This window comes from Phyllostomus discolor, chromosome 1 (assembly GCF_004126475.2).
Source record: "Phyllostomus discolor isolate MPI-MPIP mPhyDis1 chromosome 1, mPhyDis1.pri.v3, whole genome shotgun sequence".
Lineage (NCBI taxonomy): Eukaryota > Metazoa > Chordata > Mammalia > Chiroptera > Phyllostomidae > Phyllostomus > Phyllostomus discolor.
In genome coordinates this window covers 176763289-176779570 of record NC_040903.2, presented here as the reverse complement: position 1 = coordinate 176779570, position 16282 = coordinate 176763289, and the positions used below count along the sequence as shown (strand labels likewise).

At 46.3% G+C, this 16282-nt stretch overlaps 1 long non-coding RNA gene and 1 other non-coding gene across 2 annotated transcripts; one reads left to right on the top strand and one right to left on the bottom strand.

Moving 5' to 3' along the window:
* Positions 1-10773: 10773 nt before the first annotated feature.
* On the bottom strand, positions 10774-15174 carry LOC118496791. The gene is made up of 2 exons (XR_004899343.1): positions 14126-15174; positions 10774-11842 (listed from the first exon to the last, which is right to left on the bottom strand). It is a non-coding gene; the product is annotated as an uncharacterized LOC118496791 (long non-coding RNA).
* A 428-nt stretch (positions 15175-15602) lies between these two features.
* LOC114493535 lies at positions 15603-15709 on the top strand. Its single transcript, XR_003684172.1, has one exon. It is a non-coding gene; the product is annotated as a U6 spliceosomal RNA (small nuclear RNA).
* Positions 15710-16282: the final 573 nt, after the last annotated feature.

Sequence of the window (16282 nt, the reverse complement as noted above, 5' to 3'; positions counted from 1 at the left end):
AGGTGCGGGAGCACGAAGACGGCGCCTGGGCTGAAGCCAGGGAGCAGGGCCAAGCAGGAGTGGGGACAGGGGAGCTCTGGAGGGCTGAAAACACCGCATGGCGTCCACTTCCCGAGCGCATTTTAAAGGCTCTGCGGGAGCGAGGTAGTGCCGAGGCCAGGGCCGTCCTGTGCGAAGCTGCCGCCCTCTGGTGGCGGCGCGCAAAAGTTACAGCTGCTCGCGGGCGCCGCCTTCCCACTCGGGGGTTGAGCGGTTCAGCGTCCTGCAAGGAAGGGGCCCTGATGAGCTCCCAACTGAGGCCTGCCGCCTGCCAGTCACCCGAGAGCCGAGACTGGAACCAGGGCTCTGGGTACCCACGCAATCGACGCTGACAGCAACCTCTGGTAATTGTGAAAGCAAAAGGTACCAGCCGATGAAGGAGATGTTCTGCAGGCTATTCCAATATGGAGACTGTTCATTAACGAGGGAAGTCTCCAGGAAAAAAACACGGCTGAGGTTTAGAGAGACAGGGAGGCAAGGGGGGTCATCAACGAGTCTTATGCTAATAGGAAGAAAGGACGAGGGGGTTTAGTTTCTTGGAATATGTGAGAGCAAGGTGGCTCTTTGCGGTTAGTTACTTCCCCAGAACTTAAAGAGGGTGGGAGGGGTGGTTCTTAATCATCACTGCCTTTTGGGAGCACAGGACTCAGATGAAATTCGACGTTGTCATGATAAATGAAGCACCCTGCAGGATGGCCATTTAAGAGGTGGAGAAAGTGAAGCCCACATCACCAACTGTGAGTTTTAGTGGCTGAGGCAGGATTTCCACCTGAAGTTACCAAGAGGCTGGGAGACCCTAACCTGAAGTTTAAAGCTCCCTGTAAGGGGAAAATCAGCAAATCACAGTGCAATGGTTTCGGCAGTGGGGTGATTTTTCAGAAGCAGGTCCCAGGACTTCCTTTCCAGTATTTTAAGATTTTATTTATTGATTTTTAGAGAGAGGGGAAGGGAGGAGGAAAGAGAAACATCGATCGGCTGTGGGCTGAACCCAAAACCCAGGCATGCGCCAACTGGGAATTGACCTTTCAGCTCTTGCTTTGCAGGAGAACAGCCACCCCACCAAGCCATGTGGGTCAGGGCCCTTTCCCATGCTTCTCACATGACACAGGGCAGCAAATGACCTCACTCACCTCCTAAATTTCCTTGCCCCCTCAGTTTCTTCATCTGAATGGGAATATCATAGTACCTACTTCAAAGGGTTGTCGTGCAGGTTAAATTAGATACTGCTCAGCATAATTTCTGGGACCTTGTAAATACTCATTACTTCATTATTACTATTTCTATTATTATCATCATAGGACTCCTCACTCCACAGAACTTGCTGCTGACCCCAGGGGTCATGCAGAGGACCAGATGCCCTTCTCCAGCCCTTCAAGATCCATAAAACCATCATTACTCCATTAATAAAACAAAGGCTTCACTTTTAGCCTCACTGGACTTACGTAATGAAGGTAGCATCACCTCGTATTTAAAAAATTTTGGAAGGTATAATAATGACAAATATCAAGCAGTCTAAACACTTTGGTTTATCTTTTTTAGTCTTTTTTTTACATTAAGAATGATAAATGTGCCCTGGCTGGCGTAGCTCAGTGGATTGAGCGCGGGCTGCGAACCAAAGTGTCGCAGGTTTGATTCCCAGCCAGGGTACATGCCTGGGTTGTAGGCCATAACCCCCAGCAACCGCACATTGATGTTTCTCTCTCTCTCTCTCTATCTCTATCTCTATCTCCCTCCCTTCCCTCTCTAAAAATAAATAAATAAAAAATCTTAAAAAAAAGAATGATAAATGTAGTTCTAATCATACTGTATATACATTTAAATTCTGTTCATAAGTAGCATTATGTCCTACTTGCCATGAATGCTAAATATACCATTTCTCAACATTTCAAGAAGGAACTGTTAAAGGACAGTTTTCTTAAAAAAGGTAAAATAATAACTCTTATAAAATGCAAAATGAACACGTTAAAGATTTTATTTAACTAATTATGAAGCAGGACCCAGTAAGATGCTACAAGCAGCTCACAGATGAGTGCAGAGAACAGGTACACTTACAGATCGGGAATGCTGAAGTGAGCGTGCGAACGAGGCCCAGCTGGCTGCTGCTACAGTGAGGAGAGAAGTGAACTGAATTGCCACTGGACTGAATTTTCATTGGTCCCTAAATATTTCTGCTGTTGGTTGGGCTCATCCATTGTACTGTGGAAGACTGCCATCCAAGAATATCCTATACAGTTGGTTTGCTACTCAAGGATGAAGGCATCGTACAATTTCAGATGAACACAGCAGATCCAACTGGTCCCGCGACTCAAGACTGCCAGGAGGAAGAACTCACAGGTCACCTACAAAAGTGGGATGAAAAGGGATTCCACTTCATCAAGCATGTTAAAAAAACAATATGGGTAGTATGATCCCTCTTAAAAGTAGTAATAGCCCTGGCTGGTCTGGCTCAGTGGATTGAGCCTGTGAACCAAAGAGCTGCTGGTTCGATTCCCAGTCAGGGCACATGCCTGGGTTGTGGCCTAAGAGGCAACCCATCGATGTTTCTCTCACACGTTGATACTTCTCTTTCTCCCTCCCCTCTCTCTAGAACTAACTAAATAAAATCCTTTTAAAAAAGAGTAATAATAATATATGCTAGGTAGGGCTAGTAAAGATTTTCAGTATCTTTGAGAGTTTTTTTGGCAATGTTTGAATTCTTTAAAGTGATGCTATATTTTATCATTTTTAAAATAAGAGTCTATGGTGGCTTTACATGGTACACATTAGGATGTTACGGACGCTTTCACATATTCATTCATGCAATCTTCATGAAAAATTACTCAAATGTGTACTCCAACTGCCTGAAACATAATTCAAAACCAAGACTTAAGGAAATGCAGTGTGTTTTTCAAAGACAACCACACCAACACACATGTTTGCGTGTATATTATTTTTAAATGTATGATAAATGGAGACATTTTTAGATGGAGTGGCAGCTGCCAGCCAGAGGAACTGCCTTGCAGGTCTTATGTCTCAGACCTTTGGAATGTTCAAGCAGGGCTCAGCAGCCTCTGCACTGGTCTCCGGTTTGCAACCTTGTGTCCCGGAGGACCACTAGCAAGGGTGACAGGACAGCAGTATCATGAGTACCAAACTGATGACTACCAGACTGAAAACTAAAAACGTTTTTTAAAATTGGTGTCACTAGCCCTGGCTGGGTAGCTCAGTTGGTTGGAGTGTCACCCTGATACACCAAGGTTGCGGGTTCACTCTCCACTCACGGTACATACAAGAAGCAACCATTGAATGAACAAATCAGTGAAACAACAGATAAATGTTTCTCTCTCTAAAGATAAATTTTAAAAAAATTAGTGTCACTATGTTATACTGTCTGAACCAATGGAAATGCCTTCCTTCTTTGGTGTGACTGTCTCCTCCCCTTTCTCAGAAATATCACCGCCTTTGTCTTGTCATCGAAACATCATTTGGACTTCTTCCTGAATCAATGTTCCCTGAATGACCATTCATTTTGATCTCAAATAAATGCTCATTGCCTCTCACTCTGGAAGGCCTTTTATTTTTGGGCTAAAAACAGGCACATGACATGTGTGTATGTACAAGCATCCCACATGTTGGTCTTATAAAATGAAGATCACAGGCTTCCACTGAACCTGGGCAGAATTCTGCCCCAATCAGTAAGATGCGCCAAAGCGACACTGAATGATGTCTGAAGTTTAGACACAAAAGGCACTATGGCGTCCACCTGGCTCTCGCTCTGTGTGTGTGTGGATGAAACTTGCCCTCTGCTACATTGCTACATTGTGAGGATGGCCAGGTGACACAAGAGCTCATGTGTGTGGGGTTCGGGTTAGGAGCCCCAGCCAGGCCCCTGCTGGCTGACAGCCAGCGCCCACCATAGATGAACCAGCCTTCAGAATGCTAAAGCCAAGCTGGAGACTTGAGCTTTTGAGTCTTCCTGTGGAGGCCTCAGACAATGCAGGAGAGAGACAAGCTGTCCTCCCTGTACCCTGTCTAAATTCCCAATACACAGAAACTGCGAGAGATAACAAAGGATTACTGTTCTGAGCCACTATGTTTTAGGGTCACTTGTGCAGCCACAGCCACTGAAACACGCAGTGTACATGACACCGTTTAAACACAGAGAGTTCAATGTAAATAATTACCATGAACATGGTGAGAACTTGAATGTCAAATTCAAAACCAATTTTTGAGAAAACAAGACCTATACAGTTTTTAAAAAGAGATATGGTGCCATGAGCCTTTAACAGAGAGGCGTGGAAGCAGAGAGCTGGAAAACCCCCACCTTGTCCTTTAAGGAGACAAACCGGTAGATTTATCTGGGGTCTGGTGGTCAGAGAAACGTGGGCTCAGGGGAGTTTTTCACAACGTCGAAGGTGTCGACAGAATTAAAACAAGAGGCTTTACTCCTTCCAACTCTCAGAAAATAAAAACAAAGAAATCACTGTGCATACTGCAGAAGGCAAAAAAAAAAAAACTAAAGAAACATAAAAAAAGAGGAAGTGTAGACCAAAACGTGAAAATAAAGCCCAAACATGAAAATAAAACCAAACTTGCCAGAATAAATACAAATGCCTTGTACTAACTAACAGCCAAAGACCCTCCAACCGAGTTAATACAATTTAATCACTGGAATACATCCATGTAACTGTAGTACGTAAGGTATAGCTAACTGGAACTCTACTCTTTTCATCTGTAGCATCTGCACACTCGGCCAGCACACCTCCTGCGTGGCCCGCCCTGCTCCCTGCCCGCAGGTGCCTCGTGTTGGTCTCCAGGCGGACACGGGCGTCAGACTGAGTTTGCCCAAAGAGCAAGGCCGGCAGAAAGAGCCACGTCAGAAAGCCCACCTGCAGGATGGGAGGTGCCGCCCCGTTCTCCCGCTGAGCAACCCCACACAGTGCGTGAGGTAGGACCTTCCCCCTCCCTGCTTTCTGCCGGGAGGCTCGGGGCAGGTGTAGGGGACGATGCGTGCATGCGTGCGTGCGTGGGCTCCTGGCTGTGTGATTTGGCCCCGACCCACCGGCTTGTCATTCAGGAACATTCCTCCTGGACCCCTGCCAGCAGTGTGCCACTTTTTCTGAAAGGCTCTAAGTTTTTGTCTTTTTCTATGTCTTAATTAGCTTTTAAATTGGGAAGCTGGGAGGTGGTTTATAATAAGGAAGATTATTCTCATGCTATCTTAACTCTAAAATCCTATAATCTGTCATTTTTAATAGGAGGAGCCTTTTTTTTCTTCCTGAAAACATGCCCATTAAACATCAGGTGCTGAGCTACAAGATGACAGTACAAGAAGGTCTGGCCCCGGCCCTGGGGAGGTGCTCGGGTCTGGGCGGGGTGGGGGGTGGGGGGGGCAGGAATGACAGGCAAGTAAAGACTAACTCTGACACCAGGCAGAGAAAATACACGTTAATATAGGTACTGGGCGGCCAGAACAGGGAAGAGAGAGCAGTGAATGCTGATGGAGCAATGGGAGAAGGCTTCCTGGGGGGTCTGCAGGGCCTTACTCTGGGCACACGAGAGTACACTACAAAGGGAGGAAACTACCCACACACCCGAGGTACTGTCACATCTAGAGTCTGAGTCATCAGGGGCAGCGGCACCACCCTGAGGGGAAGGCCCCTCCCCCTGGGGCACACAGGTGGTGATTCTAGGCAGGGCTGTGGGGAGGGGACAGAGGAAATGGGTCACACTGGGTCCAGGGGAAAGTGGTGGCCCAGGGTGAGGTGGCGCCATGCAGGAGTCCCCAGCCCTGAGGACTCTGGGGCCTCTGACAGTTACCTAAAGTCAAATAGTGTAATGGCCAGAGAGGCAAGTGTAGGCATTTTCTCAGCCCCAGTTGGGGCAGGTCCTGGTTGGTTGCAGCCTCGGGGAAGGTGGGGACGTGGGTGAGGTCTCAGCTAAAAGGGGAGGAGGAAACTAAAATCCACTAAGTGTTTATTTGGCGCCAGGCACCCCAGGGCATTCTAATCTTTGTAACTCTGCAAATATTTACTGAGCACCTGCTATGTGCCAAACACTGTTGTAGACACTGGAGATACAGTGGTAAACAAAACGAAATCCTTGCTCCTCATGCACAAATAAATATTTGACATAATTTCAGTGATAAACACTTATCACCAGTGTTAGGTACTGAGAAGAGCAATAGATGGGAAACAAAAATAAAAGGAGTTCCATTGTTCGAAGTGGTTAGAGAAGGCGTCCTGGAGGAGGCGACATCTGAGCAGGGACCTGAATTAGCAAGAGTGGGAGCCTTACATTTAGTGAGGTTTCCTCAGTCTAAAGAAGAAGAAACACACCTCGGAGAAGGGCAGTGTCTTTCCCTAGATTACAAAGGTCCCAAGACATCTCCGGGGAGGGTATTCTCCTGAGATCCTGGGCTCAGGCGAGGTACTCAGAGGCCGCGCCGCACCCTCAGGCCTTCCGCCCACAGGCGGCTGTGGTCTCACAGATCCTGAGACCACTCCTCTGGGTACCAGGTCAGCCCACTGGTGCCTTCACTTTGTTTCTTCCCCTCCCCCTTTCTGCCACCTCCTCTATCCTCCCCTGCTGCTCTCTCTCCCCCACCTCCTTCTTGTTGTTCGTACAATACTTTATGGTAAACACTGGGACGTTTATCACACATAAACACATACGGGTCCAGTTCAATGAGCAATGACAGGGAGAATGCCTGAGTGAGTAGCCGGCGCCCAAGTGAAGAAGCAGAACAGTGCAGCCACGCTGGAAACCTTTGTGTGATCCTTCCCATTTTCTTTCCTCTGTGGCAACCTCTTCCTTGCTTTTCTTGTCATGTAACCACCTACATATGTGTCCTTAAACAGTATAGTTGAGTTTGGTCTCATTGTAAACTTTATGTAAATGGTATAACTCTCTATACTCATTGTGTCTTACTCCTTTCATTCAGCATCCTGTTTACAAGATGTACCTCTGTTTCTGGATATACCATGTTTTGCCATGTATAATGCACACTTTTTTGCCCAAATTTTTGAGGGAAAAATAAGGATGTGCATTATATGTGGGTATAATGATTACGTACTGTGGGTATTATAATAATGGGTATAATAATCCCGTGTGTAACGTGCACAAAAGGTGGGTGTGCGTTATACACGGCAAAACACAGTATTAGCTAGTTTGGGGCTCCCTTTACAAAGTACCATAGACTGGATGGCTTAACATTGGAAATTAATTTTCTCACAGATCTGGAAGCTAGAAGTCTGAGACAAGGTGTCGGGGGTTTGGTTCCTTCTGAAGGCCACGAGGGAAGGGTCTGCTGTGGCCTCTCTCCTGGGCCTGCAGAGGGCCTGCCTGCTCCCTGAGTCTTCATCTTCCCTGCTGTACCTCCCTATATCCAAGTCCCCTCCTTCTATAAGAACAGGAGTTATCTTGGATTAGGGCCCACCCACTTGACCTCATTTTCATTTAATTACCAATGTAAAGACCCTGTTTCCAAATATGGTCACACCCTGAAGTATGGGGGGTTAGGACTTTAACATATGAACTGAGGGGTGGAGACTGAGATTCAGCCCAAACACTGGATGTCACTGTGCTTCACTCATTTTCATCACTGCAGGGTATCCTATTGCATGAACACACCACAATGTTTGTATCCGTCTCCTGATGACGGGCACGTGCATTGTTTCCAGTTTGGGGCCATCACAAATGCTGCCGCTTTGAACACTCTTTCACCTGTAATTCAGTGCACATGCGCCATGAGTTTCTCTGGGTTTATAATTAGAAATAGGACAAATGAGTCACAGGGTAAGCTTATCTTAGATTTTAGAAGATATGCAAATACTTTTCCAAAGCAGTGGCCTCAATTTCCCCCACCACCAGCCATATATTTCTGTATCTCCACCCTTCTAGCTCCTCACCAGCACGTGGTACTACCAGACTTCTCCCTGTTAACTAGGAGGTGGTTCATTTTGCATTTTCCTGATGACTACTAATAGGTTGAGTACGCTTCCACACTGGCTATCTGGATCTCCCATTTGTAAAGTGCCTGTTCAAGTTCTTTGCCAATTTTTCTATTAAGTTACCTTTTTAATTTTTAAATCTCTTTCCTTTCTACAATCATGGGTGTTTTATTTTATTTTATTTTATTATTTTATTTTAAAGCTACAGTATTCACTTTCCTGCCAGTGGACCTTGGTCAACACCATCTGATCCACCCTGAAAATGTTTAATAACTTGCATTTCAAAGAACAAGTAATGGATGCCTAGACCCTTCCTTCCCAGACCCCCTGGGCTTCTCTTATACACATTCCGACTTTCTCCTCCAAATTCCTGCCTCCACATGTGGATAGAGGCTCGCCCCATGTTACAGCAACCCCTCTTACCTGACCCACCGCCATGCCGCCCACACAGAATATGATAACTGAATGAGATATCGGGTTAATGTCCGGTGTGGTCCTTGGAACCCTGTGTGCTACTAGTAAACATTTCCCTTTCTCCTTCTTGAGGCTCTGCAGGTAGGAGGAAGAGCAACAGCTAAGAGTGACACTGACCGACTGCTACCTGCAGGCCAGGTTGGATGCCAAGGTCAACCCACTGTCCATCCTTTGCCACCTCCCTCCTTCCTCATGCCTGGAACCTGGAGCTCCAGCAACCGCCTTGGACCGCGGGCTGTCACTCCCAAGGACGAGAGAGCCTGGCCCTGTGCCGCAGCGGAACCCCAAGACCTTGAAAGGCAAGTTGTCTCACGCAAAAGAGCAATCAACCTCTGTCATCTTAAAGCCACTGTTATTTGGTTTTCTATTATATGAGGCAGAACCTAGTTCTGATACTTAAAGAAAATATATGTTTTGGTTAAATAAAAACATGTGTTTGCTTGAGGTTAGTTTTCCTGCTTCCATTAAAATCATTTTTGCCAGTCAGTAAATGGTAACATTTACTGTTACATATTAGTCTCGTAACATAGGTACCGTAACATATTAGTCTCCACACTCAAATTTATATTTTTCAAACAGCCCAGAATCAGTATTTTCAAGTTGATATCAGAGTAACTGAGACAGAGTGTCTTAAATTGGTGAGAAATTAGTATTCCCTAGGATAGAGGATATTCCTTGGAAATGCAGACTGGTGCAGCCACTGTGCAAAGCAGTGTGGAGATACTTCAAAAAATTAAACATGGAACTGCCTTTTGACCCAGTGACCCCACTTCTGGGAATATATCTGAAGGAACCCAAAACACTAATTTGAAAGAACATAAACACCCCTATGCTCATTGCAGCATTATTTACAATCGCCAAAATATGGAAGCAGCCCAAGTGTCCATCAGTAGATGAGTGGATAAAACAACTGTGGGACATTTACACAATGGAATACTATTCAGCTGTTAAAAAAAAGAAAGAAAGAAAGAAAATTTTACCCTTTGCAACACTATGGATGGACCTGGAGAACAATATCCTAAGTGAAATAAGCCAGTCAGAGAAAGACAAATACCATATGATTTCACTCATATGTGGAATGTAGTGAACAAACTGAGCTAACAAGCAAAACAGAGACAGACTCAGATGGAGAGCAGATGACAGCTACTGGGTGGGGGGAGTCAGGGCATAGAGGGATGGAGCAAAAAGGAAGGACTCATGGACACGGACAACAGTGTAGTGACTGCAGCGGGGGAGGGGGTTATAATGGGAATAAATGGTAATAGGAAAAATACAATACTTTTAAAGTAAACAATATTAAAAAAGTTTAAAAAGAAAGTATTCCTTCCTCTTTTTAATAAATTGTTTACAACAGCTACACATAGGTATATGTCAGGATACTCAGGAGGTAATTAATTCACTCTTTTTGAATAGAACTGGCATCAAATACAAAGAATGTTCTGCGTAATTAGCCGGGTTGTTTCCTGTTCAAACAGAGACTCTCAAGTCAGGGCCTCTACCTTCCAGGACTGGAATGTGATAAAGATACAGGTCGTAAGTCACTGGCAGCTTTCTGGTTAATGTGTTTGGTCGCTGAATCATCATTAGAATAGAGTGTGGTGTGCGCACGCGCACATAGAAACACACACTGCACGTGCTCCAGTGAGGACGCTGCGTGTGATACAGGGTGGGCACTGTGGGTTCTGAGTGTGAGGCCTTAGATGATTCACTTAATCTTTCGGATCCTCAGTTTCTTCATCTGAAAACAGTGGCCTATAACATGGATGTAGCATGAGGATTAAATGAGAATGTGCGCATAAAATGCCTGGTATTTTATATGCATTTTTATTAACACTCCATGACTGTTAAATAAGGTGGGTTTCCTTTTATTTTTAATTTGTCATTAGAATAATTTGGGGCAAAGAAGACCAGTCGGTCACTTCCGCTGAAGGCCTTACTCCTTCCTCAAGCCACTTGAGTCATTCCCACCAGGCCCAGGGGAGAGGACGCTGGAGCCCTGGCCCTGACACTCTGCCCGGGGTGGGTCCCAGAGTCCCTCGCTTCCCCAAGGCAACAACCCTCAGCACCGCCAAAGCCCAGAGGAGCTGGGAGTAAGTAGAGATTAAGTTTCTGTTTTTATTTAAAGATCCTAATTTCTGGACGTTTATTTTGGGGATTACAGTGGTAGCTTAAGCTACTTTAAGACACTGTAAGTTGAAGTCTTTCCTTCACTTGGCTGCTAAAGTTTAATTCAGTCTAATTATTTCATGTGGCATCAATGATAATAGTTTCATAATTTCTAGTATATTAAGCACTTAATATGTTGTGTCATTTGAAATCACATATTAAATTCAGCAAAGTACATTTTAATGAGAGTTAAGTGGTGTGAAAATATTAATACAATGTGATGGCTCGTCTTGGTGCTCGCATTTGGTAGGTCTGCTCTAGATGCACACAAGCCTGGCTCCCCAGGTGAGGGAAGTGTTTAACCGCCTGGGGCTAGAATGGGTGTCTAACAAGCCGACAGTCCTACCTTCTGCCACACAGCACTTCACACTGGAATTTCTCATTGGGCTACATGACCCTATAAAGCAAATAGGGAATTATTATTTCCATTTTAGAGATGAGAAAACTGAGGCTTATTGCTGGGCCATAAATATGGCTCTTCTCGGCTCAAAGACACTGCAGTTTTGCCCTGTACCACAGCTGCTGTCAGCGTGACCTGGGGAGGGGCGGGGAGTGACGTCTGGACTCTGGGGCAGCAAGGATTTGGACAAGGTGTCGCTCTTCTCCTGCCCTGCAACCTCACATAGAGAAACTCACAGAGCCACCAAGATGCTGGCAGATCTTGGTCTTGGACTTGGCACTTCTTTTGGACACTCTTTCAGAGCGTGCCTTCCACAACCTAAACCTAAACACCTCATGCTCTTAGGCTGTGCTGGGATTGCCAGAGAAAAGAGTCTTGACTAAATCATGCTGAACCCTCAGTATGTCAACAGCTCGAAATCATTGGGTATCAGTGGAGGCTTTATGACAACAGAAAGAGAGGTTTTAAAGTTTCCCAGATTCCTGGAGCTGTACTTCCACATTTCATCTGAACACAAAGAGCTCAGAGAGCAAACTCCAGCGTGACTGACTAGCTGTGCCACTTTACCACCCAGGCCTAGGTCTTCCCCATAGGTAAAATAAAAATCACAAACTCCCCTGTGCTTTGCTTGGAGGCACTGGAATGAAGTAGAACATCAGAAGACCCTGTGTTCATCTTAAAGGGCAAGGACTCATGTGCAGCTGAGTGAACAGGAGTCAGCGAGTCTATGTGGTGTCCCTTTCTGGCAACATAACTGCATTTTAACCAGGCTCTTCTGTAACTCAAACCCAAAGGATTAGAGACTTCTGGGTGAAAACAGCCCTCGTAGTAGCTAAGAAAAGGAGAAATAAAAACACTAAGAAAATGAGGTACTAGAAAAGAAATTTTCATTGTAGCTAAAAAATAGTACCCATTGTGGTTAAAAAAGGAAGGGGGAGCTTTTTTTTTACTTTTCAAAAAGTTTTCTTTCATCCACAGTTGCAAAATTTAGGAAAGGAAAAAGGAGAGTAAGGAAGTGGTTATGTATTGAGTATTTTTATACCTACCATGTACTTCCCACACGCCCAGGGCCTATTCTAATATTTCACATGAATCAGTTCATCTAATGTGCTAGGGCCTTTCACATTCAATCCTGCATTTAATCTTCAAATAACCTTGCTAAACAGGCAGCAGAGTCCTCATCCTACAGGTGGGGAAATAGCCAGATGCTCACAAAGAGATCTGGGGAATAGTGAAAGGCATGGTCTGGACTATGCACCACCTCCAAACGCAAGCTGGAGAATGGGCAGGATTAATTGGCACCACTGCAGTTGGGAATCTGGGATGGATTAGTATAATTGATCTAAGCACAGCGGGGGCCAAACCAGAAAAGCAAGAAGTCTAGGACACAGTTTAGGAGAAACTCCCTCTGAGTGGTCTGCTGGCCACAGCAGACCCCACCTCTTCCCTCAGGCTACCTTCTGAGCTGTGGATTCACAGACCCTGTTTTACCTGCCCCACCTTCCCTCCCAACCCACTTTCCTGGGAGGCAAAGGAGGAAACTTTGGAAAAACTCATTCACACTGAAGTGGTTTGGGTGAGAGAGTACACTTGAAAATGTTACGACAAGGCTTAAATCAGAGAATGAGCTACTCAGAGGGACTTCTGGCAGCCTAGGGTGTGGGTCTGGGCCGTTGGAGCTTCTGTGTCAGGCCTGTGAACTCGGCATGTCCCCTCCCCTGAAATCCAGGAAAGCCACAAATGCCTTTCACCCTCAGAGTTCCCAGTACGGAGAAGGCCAAGGCTGCTTCTCTCCACATCCCTTCTCACTTCGAATGAAATGATATATGAAAACTCTCAATGCTCTCTAGCTGCAGGGAAAGTACCATCACTTTAGAGAATTCTAAGATCTCATGTCTTCACCGACATACTTTCACTATGAAACTAAATGGCTCTTCACTGTTCAAAATCAAAGTAAAACTGGCTCTGTCCTCCCCCACTAGAGCGGTGGGAAGTGCCACTTCAGACAGGATCAGGAGAACCACTTCTCATCTCTTGGGGTTCTTCAGCTTAGGAAGTTCAGGGAAGGCTGTTGGGACTCTGGCTGCCTCAGGTGTGCAGAGTGGAGAGAAGCCAACAGCTCTGAGAGCTGGCAGGAGCCCGCTTCCCCTGCAGCCCTGCAACTGCCGACCGTTGTCAGTCCTCTCTGGCACCTATACACTCCTTTAGCATCTGTCCCCTCGGGGGTCTTTGGGAGCTTAGGCTTCCCTGGAAGTCATGGTCCCCTTGGCTCACCCTCACTGAGTCCCTCCATGTGTCTCCTCTGCTGCAGCTTCATGCCACATAAAGCCCATTTCCTCCCCTCTCACCTCCCACCCGCTTCCTCCACAGTGGGCCTTCCGGGCTCAGGGGCGAGTGTCATATGGTTCAGCAGGACCAGACCCTAGGTCCACAGCCCCTGTGGACTGTTCCTGGGGTTTTCATGCCCCAAGGATGACCAGCATTCCCCACCCTTCTAGAATAGAAAACAAAAAAATTTTGTTTTGAATTTTTTACATCTTGCTAATTACAGTCTCAAAAAAAGTTCTTCAGTTACCCAGTTACAAAAATCACAGCAATTCAAAGCTGAAAGAGATGCTAAAGATAATCTCTAGAGAAGTTCCCCACTTTGCAGGAGACCAAAGAAGACCAGAGAGGGCCTGGCAGTTGGCCAAGGTCACAGACAGGTATAGGGAGGGACAGGAACCACAACTCAGCTCTCTCCTCTGGACCACAATTGCTCAATACAAAAAAAAACAAACAGGCAAACAAAAAACCCACCTCTGGCTCAAAATAACACGATCGTGTCCCAGAAATGAACATCCTGGTCCATCTCCTGCTGGTTTCTGCAATAAGGCAGTTATGAACCCACAGGATGTACCTGTCACCATGACACGTGTGTGCATCGACTGTGTCGAAAAGCTTCTCCTTCCAAATAAATGTAATTGAAGATTAGCATCATCTCCCATCAATGCTAATACGCTTTTCCGTTATTTGCAATTCCCTTTCGTAAATCTGAGAGAAACATCATTGCCCAAATTAGCTCTTTTCGCTCAATAAAGGCCATATTAGCATTCTGAGGTTTGCGTTCACTTACTGCTTAGAGAGAGGTCAGATGAGAAGTTGGGCCGCCTGAGCCCAATTTCCATTTCACTAAAGAGAGGTGGGGGAGGGGTCTCCAAAGTCCCCAGAAGCCTGGCCGGGAGCTCCCTGGCTGTGGCTGAATGGGGCCCTCCGCTCTCACAGTGCATGAAATACCTCCACAGTCGCCTCCCATTAAAGACTGGCCCAGGTGAGTGAAACTGACTCAGGTGGCTCCAAGGTCCTTCTCTGCCTGTAACTCTCACGCTGTCTCCCTACTATCAAATGACAGCTTAAATGTCCCCTGCCCATCCACTAAAGTGGCCTTCATTCCCCACTCACTCTCTGTCCCTCATGTTTTTTCTTTCTAACCTGGCTCAGCACTGAGAATGCTCTTTCCTGGCTCCCTTGCTGGAATGGAAGCTCCATTTCGACAGTAACCCTAGCCAGTTGTTCACCCCTGTAGCCCCAGCGGTGACGTCACAGGTGCTCGACATTTGGTGAACCAGTGAAGGCAGATAGTAAAGTCAGGCTGATAAGGCCTTGGGAGTATTGCCTAAGAGGTAAAAAGGAGATCGCATTCCTGGTCTCAAATCTTATGAGATCCACAGTGAAAGGGGAAAAGATCAGAATCCGAAACCAGACTTGCATCGGAATCCCAACTTCTTTCACTACTGCCATTAAGGGAAATGGCATAAGTGCCTGACCCAGTGCTGGATCAAAGGATGGTGACCTTCCCCCGACAGCCACCCACCCTCTTCCAAGTCATACTATGGAAAGCCTGGGGGATAGGGGGCTGATAGCGCTCGCCCTGAGAACCCCAGGGAAAGTGGCGGCGCGCCCTGGCCCATCCCAAGGTGGCGGCCACCCCTACGCAGCCCCTTCCAGTTCGTGATCCACGACTCCAGCCCTCCCAAGGGTCACGGGTCCCGGTGCAAGGGATGAAACAGCCCGAGCAGCAGCTTGCAACCATTTCGGGGTCTCGGAGCACGCTTCTGTGAGGATTTCACCAGCACCACAACAGCCCCTAGCCTTAAAAAGTGCATTCGCGCCACGAACAAGAAGCACCGCTTAGATTCTGGGCCTCTGGGCTGCGGCGTTCCCTCCGCCGCGTTCCCTCCTCCGCGTTCGGGGAGGAGCCCCAAGACCGACTGCTCCGCGCCTAATTGGACTGGCGAGGAAGAGATGCATAGCGGCACGCTCCACGTGACCTAGCGTGACTACCAGCGTCGTCCGTGGGCCGCGGAGAGGTCGGGCCGTAGGAGAGCCAATTTCCCATGGTCCTTTCGTTTGCATATATAATACGACAGGGTTAGGAAGATAATTAGATTTAATAGGAAAATAATCGCAAAAAATACAATTACAGTAGGTGTTATACAGAAAACTGTAAAGTAAATATTTTGAAGTCGAAAAAAAGTGCAAGTTTAGTCACCATAACTGTAAAAGGTTTTAAATTTTGGACTTCATATACTTTGCAACAGGACCACAGATTCGTGCTCGCTTCGGCAGCACATATACTAAAATTGGAACGATACAGAGAAGATTAGCATGGCCCCTGCGCAAGGATGACACGCAAATTCGTGAAGCGTTCCATATTTTGGTTTTGAAAGGTTTATGTGGGTGCATAGTAAGCATCTCGTTACAGATGCAAACACTTCACTTACAGGTTCTTTTGTTTGTCACAAAGGGAACTAGTCACAAAAGATGGGAAAAGGAATGATGGATAGTCGGATTCGTCTGTTTGCGTGCTTTTCCATCTGGCCTTTGGGCCCCATTCTTTTCTTTTGCACCTTGCCTCTGCTTCCCTCTGCATTATCCTGAGTTCTACCGTCTCTTACACCTAAGGAAATGGCCTTGATAAAGTTGATCCATTACAGGTCCTAAAACATAACAGGACTTTAGTGCTACGGTAAACATAAAGCAATCTAAAAACAGGAACTTGGACCAAGACTGACTCCTTATGCTATTGCCCCTGAACCTTAATGATGATGATGATGATGACGATGCCTCCTTATTGGGCATATAACACGTGTCAGGGGCTTTAATATTTCTGACAGCCGTGCCTTGTCACTATTTACCTCTGAGAGGTAAAAGCAAGGTTATGTAACTAGTAAGTGGCTGAGGCAAGGTCTGAGATGTTTAAAGACACAGACCCTGAAAAGATGGGAGACCC